At 43.4% G+C, this 12546-nt stretch overlaps 1 protein-coding gene and 1 long non-coding RNA gene across 3 annotated transcripts in view; one reads left to right on the top strand and one right to left on the bottom strand.

The window, feature by feature from the left end:
• Positions 1-1813, top strand: part of LOC123568723 (uncharacterized) — a 66480-nt gene extending 64667 nt beyond the window's left edge. The window contains exons 3-4 of the long non-coding RNA XR_010580923.2: positions 614-794; positions 1332-1813. This is a non-coding gene — a long non-coding RNA (uncharacterized lncRNA). The remainder of the gene's footprint in view (positions 1-613; positions 795-1331) is intronic.
• Positions 1-12546, bottom strand: part of MOGAT2 (monoacylglycerol O-acyltransferase 2) — a 60865-nt gene that overhangs the window by 30855 nt on the left and 17464 nt on the right. The window lies entirely within an intron of this gene.

Here is a 12546-nt window from a genome sequence, read left to right as displayed (position 1 = left end):
TGGGTTAGACAGGGTCCTGGATTGAATGTGGCTCTCCATGCCCTGGTGATGATGACTGTGCTGGTGCCCATGGTCAGCTGAATAAAGCCCCCAAAGACGTTCGTGTTTGAATCCCCAGGACCTGGGAATGATGCTTTGTATGGCAGGAGAGATTTTGCAGGTGTGGCTACATGAAAGAGTTTGAAATCATCATGGATTAGCCTGCAGGAGCTGGATGTGCCCAGTGTAATCACACCATCCTTATAAGAGGGATGCAGAGGGTCAGGGTCACAGGAGAAGGTCCTCACCAATCTGATGTATGATGAACATGGAAGAAGGGGCCTCAGCCAAGGAATATGGCAGCCCCTAGAGACTAAAAGAGGCAAGAAAACAGAGGCTCCTCTCAGAGCCTCCAGAAGGAACCAGGCTTGCTGATACCTTGACCCTAACTAGCCCTGTGAAACTGTTTCAGACTTCCGACCTCCAGACCTTCAGAGAATCAATGTGAATTGTTTCAGGCCACTTGGTTTGTGACTATTTGTTGTGCCTGCCGTGGGAAGTGAAGATAGCACCTCACAGGGGCTCATGATGTCTTGGTTCTAAAGTTTGTCTTTTCTTTCACTCTCTTCAACAGCCATGACCAATCGTCTGTGCTCCTCTCTCTGTGCCTAACATTGTCATCTCCCATATGCACCACCAGCCCACCTTTTAAGAAAGAATTCAAACTTCACTTCCTGGCCAGGCTGGTCTCGAACTCCTGACCTGAAACCACACTTCCTTCATAAGGCTTGCTGTGACCCCACCACACCCACCAGGTAAAAGTAGAAACCCACAGTACTCAAAGTGGGGAACCCTTCCCACCCCATATTCGAGCCTTATTCCCCACCAGACTGAATATCCAGGGAGGTTTGTGGATGATGTAAATGGAAGGTGTAGAAGGTGAAGGCCCAGGGTGGAAAGGGCTCTGCCTCTGGGCCTCCAATGAATCAGGCCTGTGCTCTGTCTGACCTGGAGAGTGTCCTCATCTGTGCTCTCACCTTGGGTCCGCCTTGTGAAGCCAACATGCCACTTTGCCTCCTGGACCATTTCCCCTGGATGTCTCACAAGCCCTTCAGGCCTACCATACCCCAAACTGACATTAGCATATACCAAACACGTGCCCCTCCTCATTCCCTGGTTCCTGTGGGCACCACCGCCTGCCCCTACCCCAACCCAGGACTCTGACATCATCCAAGCCTCTTCCTTCTCCTTCACCTCACACTCTCTGTTCTTTACAAAGTCCCATTATTTCCGCCTCAGACACATCTCTCAAATCCATCTTCTTTTCTGTGTCTCCACTATCTGTGCTGCAGGCCAGACCACCATCACCTCTCACTGGACCCTGCTCCGGCCACCTCCCTGATCTTTCTGCCTCTGGGCTCGCTCCATGCAGCCCCTTCTCCACACAGGAGCAGCCAGAGGCAGTTTCTGGAGCCCACAGCTGAATGCGTTGTTCTCCTTGCTCAGGCAGAGAAGAGGACAGATGGGGCTTTGGTCTCCTGTGTGTAGCCAGAGGGACTGCCTTGCCCGTCACCATCTCCAGTAGTTCCTGACACCACAGCTGCTGATGGCAAATGCCCCCAGCCCCAGCCATGCCCCAGCCCCCTGCATTGAGAGACCCAGCTCACCCAGAGGGCAGCTACAGCCTCCTTCATCCACAGCCGCTGCTGTGACTCAGAGGGACCTTGTCCTGGAAGGCCAGTGGAGCCCTTCTGAGGCCTTCACAGGCCCAGTGTCCATCCTGGTCATGACATGTGTAATAACACAGCTCTTGCATTAAATACTATTTATTGCAGCAGCAGTTTTTTTTTAAGTTTGTTGTAATTTGGAATTTTGTGAAGAGTAAATTATTCATTTTGTTTTTTAACTTGAATTTATGTATTATACCTAAGTAAGAACTGATCTGGGCTATGCTTGACTAGTTGGTATAATACCACATCTGTAGACATTTAATTAAACATGTATTAATTTTAATGATGTTGTTTTCTGCTCACATGTTAGCATCAATATTTTTTTAATGAGGGCTTGAATATTTGTGTAAGTTCTTGAAAAATGTATGGGCCCAAAGCCATGAAGCTATTTTTTTTTCTTTTTTTGAGACGGAGTCTTGCTCTGTCACCCAGGCTGGAGTGCAGTGGCCGGATCTCAGCTCACTGCAAGCTCCGCCTCCTGGGTTCACGCCATTCTCCTGCCTCAGCCTCCCGAGTAGCTGGGACTACAGGCGCCCACCACCTCACCCAGCTAGTTTTTTTTTTTTTTTTTTTTTTTTTGTATTTTTTAGTAGAGACGGGGTTTCACCGTGTTAGCCAGGATGGTCTCAATCTCCTGACCATCGTGATCCACCTGTCTCGGCCTCCCAAAGTGCTGGGATTACAGGCTTGAGCCACTGCGCCCGGCCACCATGAAGCTATTAAAGGTCCCTGGGTCTCTGCAAAGAGGCCAGGCCTCCCACAGAACTTAGGGCTGAGTCACACCAGGGCTGGGTGGCTGGGGTGGGAGAGTGGCAGGCTCCTCACATCCATGGGTATCCAGGCCACACCTGCTGTGTCACAGAGGGCCTGGGAATGAGAAAAAGAGGGAAAGAGGTTTGAGCTTGGGGATGCCTCTCCAGTGGGATCCAGGACAGCCTGAGCACCCAAACCCCCTCTGGTATACTTCCGCTGTCCTCTCCTGCCAGCCCTGATACCACCCCCTCTCCCTGCGCTACTGATGCTGGCTCAGACCCAGCTCTCTTGAAGCTTGGCTTCTCCAAGAATTTATGGCTCTGAGCTAAGTGGAGAGAGATCAGAGCCACTGGCTCTCTCATATCTCAGTCTTATTTTCAATATTCCATTTCCCCAGCACTCCAACATCACAGAGCTTTGGGAAATGAATGGAGGCTATGGGGTCGGAAAAGCCTGGATTCATATGCTGGTTCAATATGAATGAGTTCCATGATTTGGGATAAGTCCCTTCCCCTGTCTGAGCCTTGGTTTCCTCATCTGCAAAATGAAATACCAACTCGTGGGTGATAGGATCAAATATGAAACCACTAGCACCACGCTTGGTAGTCTGTGTAGGCACTTGATAAAGAGGAGTTTCCTCCCTCATCATTTTTGGCCCACAGTCTCATCAGACACATCTGATGAGATATGTCCCTGTTTCCTTTCCTTTTTCAAGAGTCCTTGCTACCAGGGTACCTGGAATGCCTATGTGAGGTACCTTATGCCAGGGTACCTATGTGAGAAAGGGCTGGGAAGTCTGTTTGCTTTATAGCTGATGCGTGCCAGGCACAGTGCTGGATGCCTTAAGCAGGTAGTATTATCACTCTTCACCTGCCTGACGAATGTGTTGCTCTATTCCTAATAGGCTCCGCTCCCTCACTCCTACCCCCAGTACCTCCAGTGTGCCACCACTCTGCAGAGGTGCAGAAGGCAGAATGTGGATCCTATTGGCCAAGTTCCAAGCCACAGTCCTGCAAATACATCAAAATCAAAATTGGTTCTAACTAAAAACTACTTCCCCTGACCATTGCATTTGACCCTACTATTTTACTATTTAAGTCCAGGGGGAAGGCATATTTTTTTAAATAGAAAAAATATATAATCACTTAATTTCAGCACTCATCATGAAAGATTTGAGTCAGCAAATCAGTGTAATGGATTGCAGCTAATGCATTTTCCTTCCAGAAAGTGGATGGATGGTATCCAGTTTCCATTCAAACTGCAGTCACCCTGCAAATGATGGAGGCACAGACTTGGCTCACTCTTCTCTCCACCAAAACTTACTGTGGTGTTCTCACATCCACATCTCCAGAAATCCCAGGGTTGAATATACTGCTCAACAAGCAGGGACTAGGGGCTCTAAAGTGCCTCCCAGTCACCACCCTCATGATCATTATCATCACCACCACCGCCATCAGCAGCATCCCCACCATCCATCCGTCATCTCTGAGCACCTCCTGTGCATCAAGCAGGACCCAGCCCCATAACGTTGCTATGAGGTTTGTACTGTTATCTCTGTTTTCCAGAGAAGATGACCAAGGCTCAGAGAGAATATATCATTTATCCAAAGTTACCGAGCTGGTGAGAAACAGGGCTAAGACTCACCACATGGTCACTCTGACTCTAAAGCCCAGGTTTTTCCTACTGTAAGATAATTTCTGGCCGGGCACAGTAGCTCACGTCTGTAATCTTAGCACTTTGGGAGGCTAAAGCAGGCGGATCACAAGGTCAGGAGTTCTCAAACTGACCAACATGGTGAAACCCTGTCTCTACTAAAAATACAAAAATTAGCCAGGTGTGGTGGCATGCACCTGTAATCCCAGCTACTCAGGAGGCTGAGGCAGGAGAATCGCTTGAACCTGGGAGACAGGGGTTGCAGTGAACTGAGATTGCATCACTGCACTCCATCCTGGGCAACAGAGAGAGACTCTGTCTCAAAAAAAAAAAAAGATAATTGCTCTTCTGTTTTTCCTTTTATCATCACGATCTACTTTTTCCTTTGCTCGTCAGCCCTTGTCAGTTTCTCCTGTCCAATGCTGCCTAATTTCTGGCATGCCTTCAAGATTAAGTCTTCTGTTTTCAAGTACATGTTTTTTTTTTTTTTTGAGACGGAGTCTCGCTCTGTCGCCCAGAATGGAGTGCAGTGGCCAGATCTCAGCTCACTGCAAGCTCCGCCTCCCGGGTTCCCGCCATTCTCCTGCCTCAGCCTCCCGAGTAGCTGGGACCACAGGCGCCGCCACCTCACCCGGCTAATTTTTTGTGTTTTTAGTAGAGACGGGGTTTCGCCGTGTTAGCCAGGATGGTCTCGATCTCCTGACCTTGTGATCCGCCCATCTCGGCCTCCCAAAGTGCTGGGATTACAGGCTTGAGCCACCGCGCCCGGCCTCACGTACATGTTTTCAACTATGATCTGTGTGATGTGCTTGTGGCTCCCCCATAGCTCTACTTACTATAATCTGTTTAAATTTGCATCTACTACTCCCCTCCCATTCCCTCCAGATGTATAGTCTTTGATGGCCAATACTGTCTATTGGTCACTGCATCCCTGATGTCCAAGGCTTGGCTCATGATTTACTCAAAAGTTTATGAGATGAATCAGTGAACAAATGCATGGATAGGTGGATGAAAAGACAGATGCATTGATGGAAAAGTGGAGGAGTGAATAAGACATTAATTGGTGGTTAGGGATTGCTCTAAAATCTACATTCCTAACCCTCTTCATTTCCCTCCATCCCTATATCTCCAAATGTCTATCAGAAGCTTCCACTTGGCTCCTTTGCTGTCATCTGAAACTAAACCTGTACAAACATGAACCCCACCCTAGCTGATTCCTGCTTACCTATTTTCTGCCAATGGTACAGTAATGTTATTCCTCCCAGTGCCCTCCTGCATGTGTTCTTTGATTCATTCATTCAGTCAACGTTTTTAGTTTGTTTTTCTTTTTCTTTTCTTTTTTTGCTATCTGCTATGTGCCAAACACAGTTCTGGGGAATAAAAAACGAGTAAGTAAGACAGGCAAGATCCTGGGGGATTTCCCCCAAAGGATTTTGCCGTCAACAATGGGGTGGAAAGTGGGATATCGAACAATAAGCAAGTAAAAAATTAACAAGATAATTATAGAGCATAATGAGTGATACATTAAGGAAAGAGGGTGATGAAAGAGAACAGATCTCATACCAGATGAGAAGGCTAAGCAGGGCTCATTTGAAAACTGATATGAAGCAAGACCTGAAGGAGAGAATACGCCAGTCAAGTAAAGAGCTGAAAGAAGAGCATTCCAGGCAGAAGAACCAGCAAGTTCAAAGGTCCCTGGGCTGGTAAAAGCCTGATGTGTTTCAGGACCAGAAAGGCAGCTGTGTGACTGGAGGGCAGTGAACAGTGGGAGACTACAGGGGAGGAGGTTTTTCATAGACCTGTGCAAGGTTATGCAGGGCCTTGAAGGCCCTAGGAAGTAGTACAGATTTTATTCTAGGAGCAGTGGGAAGCTACTGAAGAGTCTTTTTTTTTTTTTTTTTTTTTTTTGAGACTGAGTCTGGCTCTGTCGCCCAGGCTGGAGTGCAGTGGCCGGATCTCAGCTCACTGCAAGCTCCGCCTCCCGGGTTTACGCCATTCTCCTGCCTCAGCCTCCGGAGTAGCTGGGACCACAGGCGCCCGCCACCTCGCCCGGCTAGTTTTTTGTATTTTTTTTAGTAGAGACGGGGTTTCACCGTGTTAGCCAGGATGGTCTCGATCTCCTGACCTTGTGATCCGCCCGTCTCAGCCTCCCAAAGTGCTGGGATTACAGGCTTGAGCCACCGTGCCCGGCTGAAGAGTCTTAAAATGGGAATGACATGATCCTTCTGGCAAGTAGGCAACAAGCTACTCCCCAAAAGCCCCAGGTGCAGATGATTCATAGGTGAGTTATGTGAAGGCAGTAGCAAAGAGATAACTCCAATTCCATTTGCGCTGTTACACAGCACAGAGAAGGTAAGCATCCACATGCTTTTTATGAAGTCATCATGGCTAGGCATGGTGGCTCACGCCTGTAATCGCAACACTTTGGGAAGGCAAGGTGGGGGGATCCCTTGAGGCAAAGAGTTTGAGACCAGCCTGGGGAACATGATGAGTCCCTGTTTCTACAAAAAGTCAAAAAAAATGCTGGGTGTGGTGGCACATGCCAGTAGTCCCAGCTACTTGGGAGGCTGAGGTGGGAGGATGGCTTGAGTCCAGGAGGTCAAGGCTACAGTGAGCCATGATTGTGCCACTGCACTCCAGTTTGGGTGACAAAGCGAGACTTTGTCTCTAATAAATGAATAAATATAAAGTCATTGTGATACTGTTGGCCATTCTAACAAGGTGCAGCAAAAAGAAATGGGCAGACTTATTTATGAAATTAATGCAAAAAATCTTTAACATTGTAGTAAATAGAATTCTGAAGCACATTGAAAGAACAACACATCACAACCCAATTGATATTATACCAAAAAGGCAAGAATGATTTAATATTTAAGTGGAAAAAGCATGATCATCTCTAAAAAGACTGAAAGGCATTTGATAAATTCATCAATCCTTGATTTTTACAACACTTTCTTAGTCAAATAACAGTAGATGTATAGTTTCTAAATATTTTATGCCAATTTTATGTCAACATTATGCTTAATGGTGAGATACTGGAAACACTTCCATTAAAGTCAGAAAAATTATTCTAGAGGTATAGGAGGAACAATTGAATAAGAGAAAGAAATGAGAGGTATAAAAATGAGAAAGGAGGCAAAATTGTCATTATGTGAACAATACATTCAAGATAACCTATGGACTATTAAAACTAGGAAGTTTAGTATAGTTGCTGAATGGAGATCAATACATGCAAAAATTTTAATAACCGTGTTGTTTATAATTACAATTAAAACAATAAATGTAATTTTTTAAATATGTAAAAGAAGCGCTGAGGCTGGGCATGGTGGCAAACGCCTGTAATTCCAGAGCTTTGGAGGCTAAGGCAGGAGGATTGCTTGAGACCAGGAGTTCAAGACCAGGCTGGCCAACATGGCAAGACCCCATCAAATAATAAATTTTTTAAAAACCCAAAAAAGTAAAATAAAAGAAGCACTGAAAATATATTAATATCACTAGACATTAGGGAAATAGAAACTAAAGCCATAATATGGTTTTAATATTGTGAAAGGATAAGCAAGATCAATAGACCACTAGCTAGACTAACAAAGGAAAAAAGAGAGACGATCCAATAAGCACAATTAGAAACAACAAAGGTCACATTACAACCAATCCCACAGAAATACAAAAGATCCTCAAAACTATTATGAACACCTCTCTGCACGCAAACTAGAAAATCTAGAGGGATGAATAAATTCCCAGAAACACACAACCTCACAAGATTGAATCAGGAAGAAACTGAAACCCTGAACAGACCAATATCAAGTCTTAAAATTGAATCAGTTGAAAAAGACCTACCACCACCAACAACAAAAAAAGCCCTGACTCAGGTGGATTCACAGCTGAATTCTACCAGACCAACAGAAAAGACCTGGTACTAATTCTACTGAAACTATTCCAAAACATCAAGGAAGAGGGAGACTCCTCCATAACTAATTCTACAAAGCCATCATCACCCTGATACAAAAACTTGGCAAAAACACAACGAAAAAAGGAACTACAGGCCAATATCCCTAATAAACATAGATGCAAACATCCTCAACAAAATACCAGCAAACCAAATGCAGCAGCACATCAAAAAGTTAATTCAGGCCGGGCCCAGTGGCTCACGCCTATAATCCCAGCACTTTGGGAGGCCAAGGCAGGCAGATTACCTGAGGTCAGGAGTTCAAGACCAGCCTGACCAACATGGTGAAACCCCATCTCCACCGAAAATACAAAAATTAGTCAGGCATGGTGGAGGGTGCCTATAATCCCAGCTACTCAGGAGGTTGAGGCAGGAGAACTACTTGAGCCCAGGAGGCAGAAGTTGCAGTGAGCTGAGATTGCACCATTGCACTTCAGCCTGGGCAATAAGAGCAAAACTCCATCTCAAAAACAAAAAAAAAAGTTAATTCATCATGATCAAGTAGGCTTTATTCATGGGATGCAAGGTTGGCTCAAATACTCAAATCAATAAATGTAATTCACCACACAAACAGAATTAAAAACAAAAGCCATATGATCATCTCAATAGACAGCAAAAGCTTTCAATAAAATCCAGCATTCCTTCATGATAAAAACCCTCAACAAACTAGGCATTGAAGGAACATATCTCAAAATAAGGTAATAAGAGCCATCCATGATAAACCCACAGCCAACATCATACTGAACAGGCAAAAGCTAGAAGCACTCCCCCTAAAGAACAAGAACAAGTCAAGCATGCCCACTCTCACCACTGCTGTTCAACATAGTACTGGAAGTCCTAGCCAGAACAATTAGGCAAGAGAAGGAAATAAAGGGCATACAAACAGGAAAAGAAGAAATCAAATTCTCTCTTCACTGATGATGTGATTCTATACCTAAAAAACCCTAAAAACTCTACCAAGAGGCTCCAAGACCTGATAAATGACTTTAGTAAAGTTTCAGGATACAAAATCAATGTACAAAAGTCAGTAGCATTTATATACACCAATAGCGTTCAAGCTGAAAGTCAAATCAAGAATGCAATCCTATATACAATCATCACACCAAAAGTAAAATACTTGGAAATACATCTAACCAAGGAAGTAAAAGATCTCTACAGGAAGAACTAAAAAACACTGCTGAAATAAATCAGAGATGACAGACCAATGGAAAATACTCCATGCTCATGAATTGGAAGAATTAACATCATTTAAAATGGCTGCACTTCCCAAAGCAATCTGCAGATTCAATGCTGTTTCTAACAAACTACCAACGTCACTTTCGCCAGAATTAGAAAAAACTCTTCTAAAATTCATATGGAACCAAAAAAGAGCCCAAATAGCCAAAGCAATCCTAAGCAAAAAGAACAAAGCTGAAGATACCATATTACCCAACTTCAAACTATAGTATAAGGCTACAGTCACCAAAACAGCATGGTACTGGTACAAAAACAGACACATAGACCAATGGAACAGAATAGAGAACTCAGAAACAAAGCTGCACACCTACGATCATCTGATCTTTGACAAAGTTGACAAAAATAAGCAATGAAGAAAGGACTCTCTATTCAATAAATGGTCCTGTGATAGTTGGCTAGCCATACGCAGAAGAATGAAACCGGACCCCTGCCTTTCACCATGTACAAAAATTAATTCAAGATGGATTAAGGATGTAAATCTAAGATCTCAAACTATAAAAATACTAGAAGAAAACCTAGGAAATACCATTTCGGACATCGGCCTTGGCAAAGAATTTATGACTAAGTCCTCAAAAGCAACTGAAAAAAAAAATTGATGAGTGAGACCTAATTAAACTATACAGCTTCACACAGCAAAAGAAATTATCAGCATCATAAACAGACAACCCACAGAATGGGAGAAAATATTTGCAAACTATGCACCTGATAAAGGTCTAATATACAGAATCTATAAGGAAATTAAACAACTCAACAAGCAAAAAACAAATAACCCCTTCAAAATGTGGGCAAAGGACATGAACAGACACTTCTCAAAAGAAGATATACAACAAATATATGAAAAAATGCTCAACATCACTAATCATCAGAGAAACACATGGCAAAACCACAATGAGATACCATCTCAGACCAGTCAGAGTGGCTACTATTAAAAAGACAAAAAAATAACAGATGCTGGCTAGGCTGTGGAGAAACAAGAATGCTTATATACTGCAGGTGGGAATGTAAATTAGTTCAGCTACTGTGGAAAGTAGTTTGGAGATTTCTCGAAGAACTAAAAATGGAACTACCATTTGACCCAGTAATCCCACTACTGTATATATCTCTAAATGAAACGAAATCATTCTACAAAAAAGACACATGCATGCACATGTTCATTGCAGCACTATTCACAACAGCAAAGACACAGAATCAACCTAAGTGTCCATCAGTGGTGTACTGGATAGAGAAAATGTGGTACATATACATCATGGAACACTATGCAGCCATAAAAAAGAACAAAATCAAGCTAGGTGTGGTGGTTCATGCGCTTTGGGAGGCTGAGGCAGAAGGATTGTTTGAGGCCAGGAGTTCCAGACCAGCCTAGACAACATAGGCAGACTGCTGTCTCTACAAAAAATACAAAAATTAGCCAGGCATGGTGGTGCATGCCTGTGGTCCCAGCTAGCTGGGAGGCTGAGGTAGGAGGATCACTTGAGCCTGGGAGGTCAAGGCTGCAGTGAGCTGAGATTGTGCCACTGCACTCCAGCTTGGGCAACAGAGTAAGCTCCGTCTCAAAAAAAAAAAAAAAAAAAAAGAATGAAATAATGTATTTTGCAGCAGCAAGACGTATGCTCTATAAGGAACTTAAACACTTAACTGGAGGGATAGAGAGATGGTTAGTCATATGCAGAAAAATGAAACTAGACCCCTACCATTCACCATATATAAAAATTAACTCAAGATGGATTAAAGATGGAGTAAATCTAAGACCTCAAACTATAAACTATTATCCTAAGCAAATTAACACAGGAACAGAAAACCAAATACCAGATGTTCTCACTTATTAGTGGGAGCTAAACATTGGGTACATATGGACATAAAGATAGGAACGACAGGCACTGGGAACTACTAGAGTGGGGAGAGACAGGGGAACAAGGGCTAAAATACTACCTGTTGGTACTATGCTCACTACCTGAATGACGGGATCATTCATACTCCAAACCTCAGCGTAACATAATATACCCATGTAACAAACCTGCACATGTACCCTCTGAATCTGAAATAAAAGTTGAAATTATAAAAATAAAATAAACCGTGATATAATGCCACTGCACACCTGTTACAATGGCTAAAATAAAAAGTACTGACAGTGTCAAAAGCTGATAAGAATGTAGATAAACTGGATATCTCATCCATTGCTAGTGGGAATGTGAAATACTACAGCCAGTCTGGAAATCAGTTTGGCAGTTTCTTAAAAAGTTAAACAGACACTTACCTTATAATCTGGAAATCATACTCCCAAGTATTTATCCTAGAGAATTGAAAATGCGTTCACAAAAAAAAAAAAAAAAAAAAAAAAAAAAGCTTGCACATAAATGTTTGTAGATGTATAATGCCTTAATATCCCCAAATGGAAACAACCCAAATGTCCTTCCATGGGTAAATATTTAAACAAAACATGGTCTATACAGACAACGGAATACTACATACAACAAAAAGGAACAAACTGGATATATGCAAAAACTTGGATGGATCTTAAGACATTATACTGAATGAAAAATCCAACCTTAAAAGGTTGCATGCTATATAATTCCACCTATGCAACATTCTCAAACGTGAAATTTTAGAGATAGAGAATAGATCAGTTGTTACCAGGGGAAATCGGAGTAATCAGTAGAAGGTGCGACTATGAAGTGGTAGCAGGAAGGAATTCCTTTGTAGTGATGAACAGTTGTGTATCTTGATTGTGGTGGTAGCGATATAAATATAGATGGAATAAAATGTCATAGAACTGGCCAGGCGCGGTGGCTCACGCCTGTAATCCCAGCTCTTTGGGAGGCTGAGGCGGGCGGATCATGAGGTCAGGAGTTCGAGACCAGACTGACCAACGTGGAGAAAACCCCATCTCTACTAAAAATACAAAAATTAGCCGGGCGTGCCTGTAATCCCAGGTACTCGGGAGGCTGAGGCAGAAGAATCGCTTGAACCTGGGAGGCAGAGGTTGCAGAGCTGAGATCACACCACTGCTCTCTAGCCTGGGCAACAGAGCGAGACTCTGTCTCAAAAAAAAAAAAAAAAAAAAAAAGTCATAGAACTGCATGCAAAAATGTACCCAAAACATGAGTCATGCAAAAACTGGTGGACTCCAATTAAGGTCTGTAGCCTAGTTAATTGTGTGGTCCTTTCCTTGTCTTGATAATGTACTGTAATTAAGATGTTACCATTGGGAAAGCCTGGATGATGGGTACCAGGACTTCTCTGTGCTATTTT

The sequence above is a fragment of the Macaca fascicularis genome, chromosome 14 (assembly GCF_037993035.2).
Source record: "Macaca fascicularis isolate 582-1 chromosome 14, T2T-MFA8v1.1".
Taxonomy (NCBI): Eukaryota; Metazoa; Chordata; class Mammalia; order Primates; family Cercopithecidae; genus Macaca; species Macaca fascicularis.
Note: the sequence above shows the minus strand (reverse complement) of the source record. Positions and strands in the feature narration are given on the sequence as shown.